Source organism: Agelaius phoeniceus, chromosome 13 (genome assembly GCF_051311805.1).
Source record: "Agelaius phoeniceus isolate bAgePho1 chromosome 13, bAgePho1.hap1, whole genome shotgun sequence".
In the NCBI taxonomy this organism is placed as follows: Eukaryota; Metazoa; Chordata; class Aves; order Passeriformes; family Icteridae; genus Agelaius; species Agelaius phoeniceus.
In genome coordinates, this window is record NC_135277.1 from 871570 (window position 1) to 883913 (window position 12344).

Genomic DNA, 12344 nt, shown 5'->3' on the forward strand with positions numbered 1-12344 from the left:
CAGCAGTGCCTGCTGGGCTGTGTGAGGAGGAGGAGGAGGATCTGGCTCATCCCAGCTCCTGGCAGAGCCATCTCTGGAAGCTGCATGTTCCCAGAGTGGTTTCAGAGGCTTTTAATTGCCATGTACTGCCCAGCTCCTGCCTGCAGGCTCTGCTGGAGCTGCTCTGTGCCCTGTGGCTCCAGCTCTCCCAGCTGCCTTCCCCGGTGCCAGAGCTCGCTCTGGCTCTGCAGCGAGTCAGGAACCGCAGCAGGGCAGGGCAGGGCTCTGGCTCTGCCCCCAGAACACTCCCCAGGAATGTGCTTATCTGCCGTGTTCCCAGCTCGGGCAGGAGGAGCCTGTGTTCCTGATGAAATCGAGATGCCCAGGAGAGGTTACAAACCTGCTCAGGGATTTTCCTTGGCCTACACGAAGGTGTCACCTTACCTGTGTCAGCTGGATGCCTCCGGGGGCAAAGTGTGGAGCACTGAGTTCCAGGACACAGGGAATGGCTCCCAGTGCCAGAGGGCAGGGATGGATGGGATTTTGGGAAGGAACTGTTCCCTGGCAGGCAGGCCCTGGGTGCCCAGAGCAGCTGGGGCTGCCCCTGGATCCCTGGAAAGGCCCAAGCCAAGCTGGACTGTGACCATGCTCACAGGGGTTCTTGGATGAGGGAAGAGATGAGGATCTGACTCCGTGTTTCAGAAGGCTGATTTATTATTTTATGATATATATTATATTAAAACTATGCTAAAAGAATAGAAGAAAGGATTTCATCAGAAGGCTGGCTAAGAATAGCAAAAGAAAAGAAAGAATGATAACAAAAGCTTGTGGCTCGGACAGAGAGTCCGAACCAGCTGGGCTGTGATTGGCCATTAATGAGAAACAACCACATGAGCCCAATCCCAAATGCACCTGTTGCATTCCACAGCAGCAGATAATCATTGGGTACATTTTGTTCCTGAGGCCTCTCAGCTTCTCAGGAGGAACAATCCTAAGGGAAGGGTTTTTCATGAAATATGTCTGTGACACTGGGCATTGGGGCTGGAGCACCCTCGTCTCTCTGTGTCTTCCTCATCTCCAATCTAAACCTCCTCTCCTCCAGCTTGAGGCCATCCCCTCATCCTGCACCTCATGCACGTGTAATGCCTCAAAGTGGCATAAAGGACACGAGAACTATTTCATTTCAAAACCTGTCCTTAGCCCTCGGAACACCTGGGCTCTGGAATCCGCCCTGGAATGCGGCAGCAGCAGCTGGTCCTGAGCTCTGTGCCGGGCAGCAACCACAGAAAAGGATCTTTTACCCCAGGCTGCCTCCCCCGGCCGTGGTTTGTCGGGTCCCTCGGCAGCTCTGCCGTGCCGGGCTCAGCCCTGATTGGAAACACCACCACGGCTTCATTACAAGCTCCGCGGCTTCCCCTGCACTTAACATTCCCTGCAAATTGTTTGCTCAACCCTGGCATCTCGCCTCGGAGGAATTGTTGTCATTTGAAGGTTTAAGTCAGCTCTTTGAGCCCTCACAACTGTAAATAAGAGGCTGTTTGGAGGAGAGCTGCTCCGCTTTTTTCCCAGCCTCTCCCAGGGATGGAAGTGCTGGAATCCCTGTCACGCTCGTGTTAAAGAAACCCCAAACCCTGCCCTGGGAAAACTCATTTATAGAAACCAGTGAAATGAGCCGCTGTTTTTAGCCACATGTTCCTCATTTTGCTTTTATTGCTTTAACATGTCTGCACTGGAGCAGTGCCCCGGGAGGCTGGGGGTGCCAGCTGCACACCTGGCTCGGGCTGCAGAACCAGGGCTGCCCTTTCATCTCCTCTCTGCTCTGATTGGAACCACGGCTTGGCCACAGATCAGACACAGGGAGCTGAAAGCCATCCTCGGAGCTGGCTCCTGCAGGAAGCCTTGCGAGGCTGGGGGGGTTAGGGGTGGGTTTTTTTCCCTTTTTGGAGCTGTTGTATCGAGTTTATGTCCTGGCAGAGGCAGGAAACCATCGTGTGCAATGTGGCAACCAGAGCTCACAGGCGGCCCGGCCAAGGGCTGTAAATTATGGCTTTAATTTCTTGGTTTATGGGCTCTTGTTGACTGCAGATCAATAGGAAAAAGGTGCACGGAGCCACCTCTTTTAATTAAAATGCTGCTGGGACTGGGCTGCAGCGAGGGAGGGAGCAGTGAGAGGAGGTGGTGCCTGCAGCAGTGCGGGGTTTGTGTTCCTCCCCTGGCTGCTCTGGGTTTCCAGAGGCCAATTCCTCGAGGAGAATCCAACCTCGGAGACCGATGGAACACCCTGAGCTGGAAGGGATCATTGCTCCAAGCCCTGGCCCTGCACAGACACCCCCAATCCCACCCTGTGCCTCAGAGCGGTGCCCAGGTGCTCCTGGAGCTCTGGCAGCCTCAGGAACGTGCCCATCCCCAGAGCTGGCTCCAGCCTGGGCTGTGTTTGCCTCCTCACATCCCCAGCCAGCTCACCTTGTTTTCCAGGGAGCAGAACCACAGCGCATTTCAGGGAAGCTTGGTTGAAAACAGCTCCAATTCCACTTCACCCCGAGCTTGGGATGCTTTGCCTGGGGCAGGATTTTGCCACAAACAGGTGCAGCAATATTTTTCTTTTGGAAGAATTTCCACAGCACATCTCCCATCTGTGCCAGAGGCTCTTTTCCTGCTCGTGGCCCTCTGACACGGCCCTAATTAAAGGCAGATATTAAAGCCAAGCCCAGTTTATGTCCCGCCATTCCTGGGAGAACGACCCATCTCGTGAGATTGTTTGAAGTCTTAGTTAACCTTTAATCATTTGAGCCTGAGCCTGGCTTTGATTTTGCTGCAGGGGAAAAAAAAAAAAAAAAAAAAAAAAAAAAGGATATTTTGCAAATTCTTCAGGAAGGAAACATGCCAATGCTGCGGCATCTCTCATCGTGCTGGGAATGCTGTGTTTGGAATCTCCTCAGTGATGAAGGCTGTGGAATGAAGGATTTTTCCATTTCCCTGCTTGGGCTCTGTCTGTTCTGTCCGAGGTGCTGCTAAAGATAATTACTGCATCCAGAGGTGTGTGCTGGGCACTCTGGGTGAGAGGGATGGCTCAGGGTGAGTCTCAGCTACAGAATCTCCTCAGCGCTGAGCTCTGCTGAGCAGATACCTGAGGAACCACTTCCAGGTGTTCAGAGCAGCAGAACGAGGAACATCCAATCCCCAGCACATTCTGTGATAAATCCAGAGCCAAAAGCTCCTCAGCAGCCTCCCTGCTTGTTTGGTTTTGCCCATGGGAGGTGCTGGCTGGCTGACAGGGGCTGGGAGAGCGGCCAGCTCCGGTGCCAGGGAGCCAGGGCAAGAATTCCCCGCTCCCACCCGGAGTGTGGAATGGGAGCTGGGCCTGGCTCTGCTGGCTGTGAACAGCTCCACGGAGGGCTTGGATCAGTGCCTGCAGCTGGGAGCCCTTGGGCTGCTCCTGCCCAGGCAAGGTGGGCTGGGAGCTGGGTGCCCTCCTCAGCCCAGCCCTGCAGCACTCCCGACCTCTTGAACCCTTCAGCCCCGTGCTGGCAGCTCCTTTCCACCACAATTCCTTCCCCAGAGCTCTCCCAGCTGTTTCCTCCTGCAAAGAAAGAGAAATAAACTCCCTGAGCTCCAGCCAGCACCTGAGCACTGCTGGAAGTGCTGTCAGCAGGGGCTGCCACAGGCCAGGGGGGCAGTGAGGGGAAGGTGCCTCCCACCTGCTCCTGCCAGCCCTGGGAACTCATCCCTTGCTCCTGGGAGAGCCTGAGCCCTTCACCTGCCCCTGCACGAGAGGCTCTGGGGCTGGGACACACCTGGAGGATGGCATGTGCTCAGGGCCAGCTGCTGCCCTGACCCCAGCATGTGCAGCTGGAGCCCCAGTGAGGCTCAGAGTGGGCATGTTCTCCCTGAAATCCATCCATGGTTCCATCCATGGTTCCATCCATCCATCCATCCATCCATCCATGGTTCCATCCATCCATGGTTCCATCCATCCATGGTTCCATCCATCCATCCATCCCTCCATCCATCCATCATCCATCCATCCATCCCTCCATCCATCCATCCATCCACCATCCATCCATCATCCATCCATCCATCCATCATCCATCCATCCATCCATCCATCCATCCATCCATCCATCCATGGTTCCATCCATCCCTCCATCCATCCATCATCCATCCCTCCATCCCTCCTTCCATCCATCCATCCCTCCATCCATCCATCATCCATCCCTCCATCCATCCATCCATCCATCCATCCCTCCATCCATCCATCCATCCATCCATCATCCATCCATCCCTCCATCCATCCATCATCCATCCATCCATCCATCCATCCATCATCCATCCATCCATCATCCATCCATCATCCATCCATCCATCATCCATCCATCCATCCATCATCCATCCCTCCATCCATCCATCCATCCACCATCCATCCATCCATCCATCCCTCCCTCCATCCATCCATCCCTCCCTCCATCCATCCATCCATCCATCCATCCACCAACCATCCATCCATCCATCCATCCATCCATCCACCAACCATCCATCCCTCCATCCATCCATCCATCCATCCATCCACCAACCATCCATCCATCCATCCATCCACCAACCATCCATCCCTCCCTCCATCCATCCATCCATCCATCCATCCATCCCTCCATCCATCCATCCATCCATCCATCCCTCCCTCCATCCATCCATCCATCCATCCATCCATCCCTCCATCCATCCCTCCATCCATCCCTCCATCCATCCATCCATCCATCCATCCATCCATCCCTCCATCCATCCATCCATCCATCCATCCCTCCATCCATCCATCCATCCATCCATCCATCATCCATCCATCCATCCCTCCATCCATCTGTCCACCAACCATCCATCCCTCCATCCCTCCATCCATCATCCATCATCCATCCCTCCATCCATCCATCCATCCATCCATCCATCCATCCATCCATCCATCCATCCATCCATCCATCCCTCCATCCCTCCATGGTTTGGGTTCGTTTTTCCCTGGAGGAGCCCTGGGGGCTCGCAGGGATTGCAGGGACAATTCCCGGGGAAGGCCGGGCTGGGAGGGCTGGAACCCCCGGCCAGAGGAGCCCTCTGCTCCCCGTCCTGCTCCGGGAGGATCCCCTGGGTGGAAGATCCCTCTGCTCCCTGCCATCCTCCAGGAGGAACCCGGCTTTAGGAGCCTTCTGCTGCCTGTCCTGCTCCGGGAGGAGCCGCGCTGCCGCCTGCAGATGGTGCCAGAGACAGGACAAAGCTGGGCAGCGCTGCTGCTAAAGCCGGGAAACCCGGGGAAATGAGGAGGAAATCCGTCCCGAGAGTGTTCCAGGGGGTCACCCCAGATCCCTTGTCCGTCCTGTCTCTGTAGGCTGGACCGGGGACCCCACGGGCCGCCCCTTCCCACCTGATTCTGTGTTCTGGCTGTTCCCTGAGCGTCTCCCCTGGCTGGGAATGTCCTTGCAGACACTTCCATCCATCTCTCAGTGCTCCACACGGGCTAGAGCCGCGCAGGGACAGCGGGGCCGGCGGTGGCACGGTCCTTTTGTCCTTTCCCGGAGCAGCAGGGCTGTGCCGCGGTGCACAGCCAGCCAGGCTGGGCTGCTGCTGTCCCCATCCCTCCCCGGGGTGTCACACCCACTGTCTGTGCTCCTGGAACCCGCACCTGGGGCTGCTGACAGCTGCGGACAGCTCCAGGTTAACAGCAGCCCCTGCTCCCTCCTGCCGCCTCCAGCCCCAGCCTGGTGCAGGGGCAGAGCCCAGCCGGGCACAGCCTCTGCGAGCTGCTAATTGGCATCTTTAATTGGGCTTGCTGGGCTGAACCTTGCCCTTCTGCACCTTCCCTATCTCCTGTCGTGTCCCACCTCTCCCCAGGCTTTATTTATTAATGTTCCAAACCAGGAGCAGCCCCTGGTTGGGCACTGGGGGAACTGGTCCCTGGGGAGCCCTGAGTGCCAGGGGGGACCCCTGAGTGCCAGGGGAGCCCCCGAGCCCTGGGCTGTGGTGCTGCCATGGAGGCAGGGCTGGCTGTGCCCTGCAGCAGCTGTGGATGGGGTTTACCCTCCGTGGATGGGGTTTACCCTCCATGGATGGGGTTTATCCCCCATGGATGGGGTTTATCCTCCCTGGATGGGGTTTACCCTCCGTGGATGGGGTTTACCCTCCCTGGATGGGGTTTATCCTCCATGGATGGGGTTTATCCCCCATGGATGGGGTTTACCCTCCGTGGATGGGGTTTATCCCCCATGGATGGGGTTTATCCTCCATGGATGGGGTTTATTCTCCATGGATGGGGTTTATCCCCCATGGATGGGGTTTACCCTCCATGGATGGGGTTTACCCTCTGTGGATGGGGTTTATTCTCCATGGATGGGGTTTATTCTTCATGGATGGGGTTTACCCTCCATGGATGGGGTTTATCCCCCATGGATGGGGTTTACCCTCCATGGATGGGGTTTATCCTCCATGGATGGGGTTTACCCTCCATGGATGGGGTTTATCCCCCTGTGGATGGGGTTTACCCACCCTGGATGGGGTTTACCCACCCTGGATGGGGTTTATCCCCCATGGATGAGGTTTATCCCCCATGGATGAGGTTTATCCCCCGTGGATGAGGTTTATCCTCCATGGCTGACCCAGCTGGTTCCCAAACAAGGATGGCATTCCCCTCTCCACGTTTGGGCTGTGTCTCCTGGGAGGTGAGAACTTTACAGAGCAGAGTAATGAGCACATGTGGCTGAGCCACTGCAGGGAGCCCATCTGGGCCTGCCCTGCTCCTCGGGAGCAGCTGGGGAGCACAGGCAGCAGAGGGAGCTGCCCCGGCAGAAGTGGAGCAGCTTGACCCCTTTTCCCCCTGACAGGGCTGTTACCTTTTAGGATCAAAGCTTTTCACATTTGGTCGCTGTTCTTGAAGGAGCTCAAGTGTTTCCACTGCAGCCCTGAGTGATTCTGGCTCTGCTCCTGCCACCCAGCCCCGCTCTGCTCTGTGAGCAGCTCCTTGAAACTGGAGTTTACAAAAATAAAACCCAGATTAAAGCCAGTGCAGCTGCCCTGAGGTTTAAATCGATGCTGGTATGATGTGCTGCCAAAGAGAGAATTACTCAGGAGTGTGGATTAGAGCTGTTTGTCTCCAGGAAGACCTGCTCTTCAAAGCCAGGGAATTTTCCCAGCTCTGGCTGGTGCATCTTCAGACACGAGGCTCTGGTGCCCTGCTCCGTGGGCACCAGCCTGAGTGATCTCGTTTTTATCTCAGCTGCTTCATCTCCTTTCTTCTTCTTCATCTCTTTCTTCCTGGCTGCTTTGGTATTCTCCCATGCTCCTGCTTTGGCTGGAATTCGCTGGCCAGGGCTGCCCTCCAGCCCTCCCGGTGCTGCCTCTCACCAGCTGTAAAAACTTCAAGGCTTTCAAAAATATTTTCCTTCCTGTTGGGAGAGAGGTTCCATTTTTTTTTTTGGTTGTGTTTTTTGCTCACTCTGAGCAGCCCAGCTCTGCTGAGGGTCCATCCACAGGGGCAGGTTTGGGCTGAGCTCTGGCAGGAGGAGGCTGTGCCATGCCCAGAGCAGCCATGGGGAGCAAAGGGCTCAGGACAAGGCTGGGGCTCAGCAGAGCACCTGGGGCTGAGCTCTGCCCTGCCAGGGCTGCAGCAAACAGGGCCTGGTGCCCCTGCCAGCCCTGAGCAGCCCATGGCAGGGCTGTGCCCATTCCGTGCTTCCGTGGTGCTGCTGCTTTCCCTGAGCTGCACATGGAGCCTGCTGTCCTTGTCCCTGCCTTCAGACGGCCCAGCAGCCCTCAGGCAGGAGGGAGGCACAGCTGGGAGCTCCCAGCCCTGCAGCAGTGACCAGAGAGGGGCTCTGTCCCTGCCATGTGTGTGACCCAGGAGCCAAGGGGGCAGCAAGGAACCTCCCAGGCCTGCAGGGGCTGCCCGCTCTTGTTTGGCTCTTGGAGCCAGCACTGAGCCCTGTGTGCAGCTTTGGGGTCCTGCTCTGGCTCTCCCCATTGTGGATCCCCATTTGGCCCCAGCACTGAGCCCTGTGTGCAGCTTTGGGGTCCTGCCCTGGCTCTCCCCATTGTGGATCCCATTTGGCCCCAGCACTGAGCCCTGTGTGCAGCTTTGGGGTCCTGCCCTGGCTCTCCCCATTGTGGATCCCTGTTTGACCCCAGCACTGAGCCCTGTGTGCAGGTTTGGGGTCCTGCCCTGGCTCTCCCTGCTGTGGATCCCATTTGGCCCCAGCACTGAGCCCTGTGTGCAGCTTTGGGGCCCTGCCCTGGCTCTCCCTGCTGTGGATCCCATTTGGCCCCAGCACTGAGCCCTGTGTGCAGCTTTGGGGTCCTGCCCTGGCTCTCTCTGCTGTGGATCCCATTTGGCCCCAGCACTGAGCCCCATGGGGAGGTTTGGGGTCCTGCCCTGGCTCTCCCTGCTGTGGATCCCATTTGGCCCCAGCACTGAGCCCTGTGTGCAGCTTTGGGGTCCTGCCCTGGCTCTCCCTGCTGTGGATCCCATTTGGCCCCAGCACTGAGCCCTGTGTGCAGCTTTGGGGTCCTGCCCTGGCTCTCAGCCCATTGTAGATCCCATTTGGTCCCAGCACTGAGCCCTGTGTGCAGGTTTGGGGTCCTGCCCTGGCTCTCCCCATTGTGGATCCCTGTTTGGCCCCAGCACTGAGCCCTGTGTGCAGGTTTGGGGTCCTGCCCTGGCTCTCCCTGCTGTGGATCCCATTTGGCCCCAGCACTGAGCCCTGTGTGCAGCTTTGGGGTCCTGCCCTGGCTCTCCCCACTGTGGATCCCATTTGGCCCCATCCAAAGGGAGCTCTGCATTTCTGGGGGCAGGGAGGGCAGGCTGGGGGTGGCATCTCCGCCCTGAGCGGGTCCTTTCCTCCCCAGCTCCCTCCCAAACCCTGCACTCCCAGGCTCCCCACGGAGCCCGGCCTGTCCCAGGGCATTGTTTGTCCTCCAGGGACTCTGAGATCGCAGCCAGACCTCCCCAGCTGGGGCTGCTGCCTGCTGAGCCTTGCCTGGGTGGGCTTAGGCCAGGCTTTGGCTGCGTCCCCACCCTCGGGGGGCTCTCAGGACAAGGGGGGGACGATGAACCCGGGGGGCTGCGTGGGGTGGGACACGGGAAGGGGCTGGGGAGCACCAAGTGCCTCGGCAGGGCTGATGGAGGCAGCCTGGACGGGCTGATGGATTCAGGCTTTATTTATTAATGTTCCATTTCTGGCTTGTTTGTCCATCTCCTTAACAAGGTCACGGCTGTAAAACAAAAATAGCATCCACCAGGGATCTCAGCCTCCCCTATGAAACCTCCTGAAAAGAAACACGGGCTGGATCTTTAAATATAAAAAAATCCACCTCGGCACGGGGGAAGGGTGAGCAACCAGATTTCCCTCTGAAGAGCAAATTTCTTCCAAAAAAAACGAGGACCTGCTTCCTCATGCGTCGAGACCCCAAGATGGTTTAATTTCGGTGTCAGTGCTAATTGATTGGAAGCAACAATTTTGCCAGACAAAGCTGTAAATTAGTTTCAAATGGGGGAACCGGGCCACCCACTGCCCAACGATCGAATTGCAGTAACAACATTAAACATGGAGCAAACCATAACCCGGGGAAGGAAAACCCAAGTGAAACCAGATTTGCACTCGTTGCCTTTCCCCGGCAAAGTGGAACCAGATGGTTTGCGGCTTTGATAATGAGCGAGGCTGGTTCCTTCAGACGCAGCTCAGGCTGGGTAGCGCACAAAGGGATGGGCTGAGAGGCGAACCCCCCCCGGCAGCAGCTCTGCCTCCGGAGACCACCGGCATGTCAACCCCTCCCGAGGCAAACATTACCCAAATTGCCTTCCTAATTGCAGCCGAGCCTCCCTCGCTGGGACGGCCCCTCTCATCGCCTCCCGACAAATTCCAGCGCCGCTCCCACAGCTCTCAGCCGCAGATGCAAATCCCTCCTGGTTTTCCTGCAAATCCCTCTTGGTTTTCCTGCAAATCCCTGCCGGTTCTCCCAGGGGCTGCCCGGAGCGGGCTCCGGGTCTGGGGGAGCTGAGGGATGCTCCCCACAGCCTGCAGTGCCGCATCCCCTGCAGCCAGACCTTGGGGCTGTTACAGGAGCCAGGGTCATCTAGGCTGGAAAATCCCTCCCAGGCTTTGCCCGTGCCCACCTTGTGCCCAGCCCAGAGCCCTGGGTGCCAGCTCCAGCCCTGCCCTGGACACTCAGGGATGGGCACTCCAACCCCCCTGGGCAGCCCCTGCCAAGGCCTGGCCACCCTTCCCATGGGAAATTCCTCCTGGTGTCCAGCCTGAAGTGAGAGGGTCTGGGGGTGAATGTGCTGAGAGCTCTGAGGTTGCTGAGCAGTTCTGAGATTGCCATCAACTCCTGGTGGGGCTGGAGCTGGCTCAGATCTGCCCAGGGTGGGAGCTCAGCTCTGCCCCAGGGTGGGAGCTCAGCTCTGCCCCAGGGTGGGAGCTCAGATCTGCCCAGAGTGGGAGCTCAGCTCTGCCCATGTTGGGAGCTCAGATCTGCCCGGGGTGGGAGCTCAGCTCTGCCCCAGGGTGGGAGCTCAGCTCTGCCCCAGGGTGGGAGCTCAGCTCTGCCCAGAGTGGGAGCTCAGCTGTTCCCAGGGTGGGAGCTCAGCTGTTCCCAGGGTGGGAGCTCAGCTGTTCCCAGGGTGGGAGCTCAGATCTGCCCAGGGTGGGAGCTCAGCTCTGCCCCAGAGTGGGAGCTCAGATCTGCCCCAGGGTGGGAGCTCAGCTCTGCCCATGTTGGGAGCTCAGATCTGCCCAGGGTGGGAGCTCAGCTCTGCCCGGGGTGGGAGCTCAGATCTGCCCATGTTGGGAGCTCAGCTCTGCCCATGTTGGGAGCTCAGATCTGCCCAGGGTGGGAGCTCAGCTCTGCCCATGTTGGGAGCTCAGATCTGCCCATGTTGGGAGCTCAGCTCTGCCCCAGGGTGGGAGCTCTGCTGCCCCAGGGCCGTGTCCTGTGCTGGGTGCTGGCCCTGGCTCTGTGTGAGCAGCCCTGGGCATGTGATGGGCTCAGGGCCCTCAGCCCAAATTCGTGCTCTGGTTTTGTTGCATGGGAAGCTTTTTCCATCTCCCGTTTGTGTCACCTCCAGGCCCGTCTGGAAACAGCCTGCAGGTGCTTCCAGAGGCCAGGTGGAGTTGAGCACCAGCCCATCCAGACCTTTATTTGATCTGGGTCTCGATGTTCAGGAGGTCAAATCTGTTCTGGGTCTGGATCTGTCACAGCTTCGTGTTCCTCATGCAGCAGAAGGAAGGAGCCCTTTGTGGGGAGACCCTTGTGCCAGAGACAGCCCTGCCTGTGCTGGGTCTGTGTTTATGGCTGGGCTGGGGGCTCTGAGAGGTATTTTCCCAGCCTAACTACGCTGGGACTGCATTTCCTGCCCCGGCAGGGACAGCACAAACGCTGCAGTCCTGTGAGGAAAGGTCCCCACATGGAACTGATCCAAGCTCACAGCAATTCCACGTGTCCCACCCAATGCCCTGCTCCTGGCGAGCACCCAGGGTGCTGGGGACACAGGAACTCGTGGAAAGCTCTGCTGGAGAAGCTGCTGGAAATCCCTTCGGTGTGCACGGAGGCTGGTTCTGGGCACAGACGGGTTCATCCCTGCAGGCGAAGCCTCCTGGCTCTGGGCTGGGGTCTCCTCGTGTCCACAGCAGCTCCAGAACATGGAGGGGGGGCTGAGGGAAAAGTTTCCTGCCTTTCTCCCTTTCAGGATGTGAAATGTGACTTTTTTGCAAGCCGAGGCTTCCCACAGCCCCGCTGGGAATTGGTTTGGCAGAGGAGCTTCCCCTGGCTGGGAGAGGCAGAGGCAGGGGCAGGTCGGTGGGGAAGCACCAACAAGGAGCTCCTGTGGCAGCCTCCGGGAGGCGATGGGCTCTGAAAAACCATCAACAAATAATTGCAATTTCCTCTCGGCCTTGTGGTGGGGCGGGCTCGGAGCTGCGAAACCGCCGGAGCGGCTGAGCCCGGCCCCGGGGCAGGCGGAGCTCGCTCGGGGCGATCCCGGTGCCGGAGTCTGACCCCAAACCCTGCCAGAAATGGGGCGGGAGGGGCTGCACAGCCGGGCCTGGGCTGCTTGGGGGCTCTTCTATCTCTGTTCCTTCAGGAATAATCAGAGAGCTGCTCCTCCTGCCCGGATCTGCCAGGCCTGGGCTGCTCAGGGGGCTCTTCTCTCTCTGTTTCTCCAGCAATAACCAGAGAGCTGCTCCTCCTGCCCGGATCTGCTGGGTGCTGGACGGATGGAGGTGGGCTCGGCGCTGTTGGGCTCTGCCCCTGCACAGGCTCTGCTTGGGTCACACGTGGGGACGAGCAGGACACGGCGTCAGTGGCTTTGCCAGGAGCTTGGCCTGCCAGCCATGCCAGTGC